General features: G+C 47.0%; 2 pseudogenes; one reads left to right on the plus strand and one right to left on the minus strand.

Annotated features, from left to right (window-relative positions):
- LOC114689129 overlaps positions 1 to 986 on the plus strand; it is a 5,615-nt pseudogene extending 4,629 nt beyond the window's left edge.
- Positions 987 to 1,253: 267 nt separating this feature from the next.
- Positions 1,254 to 2,261, minus strand: LOC114689134 (annotated as a pseudogene).
- Positions 2,262 to 3,692: the final 1,431 nt, after the last annotated feature.

The raw sequence follows: 3,692 nt of genomic DNA on the forward strand, positions 1-3,692 counted from the left end.
ACAAGATATATTTGGGGAACACAATACCACCACATTTTCTCTCTTTTTGTCTAAAATTAAAAAAGCTTATAACTAATACAAGAAAAACTATCTTTAATAAGTATATATATGCAATATACAGTCAAGATTACATTAACAATGTCCCCCAGATAAGTTTATTAAGGTACACAATATTTTGGGAACACAATACCACCACACTTCGGTATCCTTGACTTACTGATCCTTCTGCCTTTGTGAACGGCTATTCCAGTATTTACTAGGTGACCTGTGTTACTAGTCCCAAAGGTAGGCATTGCCTGTGGTGCTTCTGTTTGACCTTACATCGATTCATACTCCCTTGGGCCTCTAAACATCTTTGACAGTTCTTAGCCCTGGCCTAGATCACTATGCTGAGCCCCACTAGTCCCTATTTCCATCCATGTGGAAATACCCTGGGATGTCTTCAGCTTGCTGAGCTGGATGTGTCCCTTCATTAGCACAGCCCTCTCACTCCATGCCCTCTAAAAGCAGTCTCTAATGTTACCTAGCAACTTAGGTCAAAACTACAAACGTATTCTGCTTCAGCCTGTGTTGAGATGACTTACAGGTGTGAACCACCTTACCTGGCTTGTATAAAGCATGTTAAGTGCAATCATGTTGAATTGTTTCATGAAACTGAATTAAAATGAAATCCAGGTAAACCTTTACGTTTGAACGTATTTTGTTCTTACAAAACTGCTAACTGGTAACTTTGCATGTTTAATGTACTACTGCTGTGTGTAGTGAATGAGAAGTTAGGAATTACTATGCTTTCCTAGCTGGGTCGCAGCAGTATCAACCACAGAACTCCCAGGTTTTCATAGAGAAACAGAACTAAAGAAAAATGACAACTGTGTCCGGTTTAATTGCAAAGAAGAAAATGATCACCATGTGGCTACCTACATCCCTTCATTCTCAGGAATCTCCCCAACTCCCAGATCCTGTTGACCCTTTTTAAGGATGAATAACCATAGTTGGTTAGGTCAAAACCTGACCTTGATTGGGTCATAAACATCCTTCAAAGATGTTGATTATAATTGAAAGAGATACACACCTTAGCACCTCTGTAATATTAAAATAAAAACAAAACAGAAACCAACCAAACGACTTTATTTTTAAAAAACCCAAAATACGCATAGCTGCCTGAAGAGGAGATCTTGATGCTTTCACTAAACATATTCTTCTCCTATCCACAGGAGGTCATCCACAGGAGGACAAAAGTCAAAAGGAATCCATTACTCATTTCCTCTCCGGACTTCTTGTGGCTTTTCTTATTAGAACCTTTCAGGAGACTTGGAGTGACTCCTGTGTCTGTGACTACGGTGGTGCCCTGGGGATTTAGAGCGGGATCTGTGTCGTCTGTCTCGGGACCTGCTTCGATGGCGTCGTGGACTCTTGCTCCTATGCTTTCTCGGCGCGGAGAAAGGCTTCTTCTTTTGGGGATCTACTTCGCCTCCTGGGAGACCGACTCCGACTCCTCCTGGAGCGCAGTGCAGGAGAACGTCGTGGCTTGTCCAGGTCTCGGTAGCTTCTTCGGCGATGGTCAGGTGATGGGACTCTTTCCAGCTTCTCCTCTTCTTCTTCTTCCTCCTCCTCTTCACTGGATTCCACATCATCCATGTCCTCTTCTAGAGCACTAACTCGGGGCTCCAGTTGTTCAGCTTCCTCCAGCACATAGCGTTTCTGTAGCCGGGGCAAAATGATATCACAGACTCTCTCACTGTGCAGAAGTTCATCAATGAACTCATCTACGTGCATCAGTTCAAACTCCCATTCCGGTTCTGGCTCTTGATTTTTCGATAGTCGTTGTACAAAGGCTCCAGGTACTTGTAGCAATCAATTGCAGTTCCTGTGAGCCTCATGTAAAGAGCCCCCAACATCCGGACGTACTTGAAATCTTCATTTTTTATGAACTCAACAATGATATCCTTCTCAGGCTGAATCTGAAGCATCTTCAAGGTTAAACACAGAAAAGGAGTTGGCTTTATGTTTCCACCGTAGACCCACCCACAAACCTTAACTCCATGGCTTTGTCGACTACAAGTTCAGCCGTAAGGCCAAAGCACTCTTCTTTCCAGTACTTTGATTCATAGATGCGCGTGCGAATGATCTTCTCCACCAGATACTGAGGGTTGGTGCCATGGATGCTGTGGGCATCCTTGACCGTACGGTTCGCCATCTTAGAACGCTTTCGATTCTATTTCCGTGGGCTTCTTCAATAGGTCACCTCGGGTTTTAAAAAACAGACGTGCAGAGGCAGAGCAAACCCTTCTAAGACCTGCAGGCCACCAGCTTGGAACGGGAAATGGCGGCGCCCAAGCCTCTCCCTGGACTAAGCAAGACTGGTCTCAGAGATGGTGGAAGCATGTCAGGAGACCGCGGTGGGCGTGGCGAGGCGGTTGAGAAGGCCAATCGGAACCAGGCTGTGGGCGGGGTCATAGCTGGCCATGGGAAGAAAAGTTTTCTCTGACTTCTAGTCCAGTTCAGGCATTTGCTGGCTGTCCAGTCGGTCCGCGGTGTGGCTGGCAGGCCCCGGAGGGTTCTAGTTTGGAGGGGCAAGCGCTGTGCAGCTGCTCCCCGAGTGCCTGGGCTGCAAGCGGTGGGAAGCGTGGGGAATCGGCCAGCCCTGGCAATCTTCGGCGTGGTGAGTGCGGCTCCCGGCCCCACCAGGCGCGGTCTTTCTCCACAGACTCATGGATTTCGTTCCACACACCTACACCCAGAGCCTGTTCAGTGGCGGGCACGCCCTCCTTAGTTCTTTTGTGTGATTCCTAGCATGACACAGCCATGCCTTTCCCAGCCTCCTCTAATAATTCAAACTTCCTACTGTTGCACTGTAGCCGCTCCAATGCATTCCTGTCCAGTCTGTTGTTCCCGCCATTAAGGACAGCTGTTCTCCCTACCCTCAGTCGTTTCTCCATGTATCCTGGGCTTCCTGTTGCTGCTTCTTGATAGAAGACTTTTTCACAGCTGAGCTGGTGTGCTGGTTAGAATGCCAATGACCCCTATAGACTCATATATTTGAGTGTTTGGTTTCCAGTTGGTGGACTCTTTAGGAGGCATGGTCTTATTGGAGAAGTTATTTCTATGGGGATGGAGTTTAAGGTTTCAAAAACCCACGCCAGGCCCAGTCTAACTCTCTGGCTCCTGCTGGTGTGGTGGATCAGGGTGCAATCTCTCAGCTGCAGCAAGAGCCCACAGCACCATGCCTGCCTGCTGCCATGCTGCTCACCAGGATCGTGACCCATGGACTCATCCTTTGAAAACTGTAAGGAAGCTCCCAATTAAATGATTTCTACCACAAGATGTCTTAGTCATGGTGTCTCTTCACAGCACTAGAACAATAAGTAAGACAGCTGGGGGAGGGTTGGGACCCATGTGCTTGGTCATTCACTGCACCTTCATTCAGAGACCCTCTGCTGGTAATTTCCAAGGCCATAGCAGATATGTGAAATAAAGATGCTGAGGTGCCTTTCTATGGAAGGAAGTATGGAGTGAACAGGAGCAAGTGATAACGGGAAACAGAGGCTCAATTTTCATCGAAACATCTGCAATGAGAAGCTCCTTCACACCCATTCAATACAATCAGACTTAGGAGCCATAATGCCAAGTGGTCGAAAAGATAGGAAGACACTGGCACCCTCACATTTGTCTGGAGGAGATGCAAAAGGACC

The sequence above is a fragment of the Peromyscus leucopus genome, chromosome 5 (genome assembly GCF_004664715.2).
Source record: "Peromyscus leucopus breed LL Stock chromosome 5, UCI_PerLeu_2.1, whole genome shotgun sequence".
NCBI classification, from domain to species: domain Eukaryota; kingdom Metazoa; phylum Chordata; class Mammalia; order Rodentia; family Cricetidae; genus Peromyscus; species Peromyscus leucopus.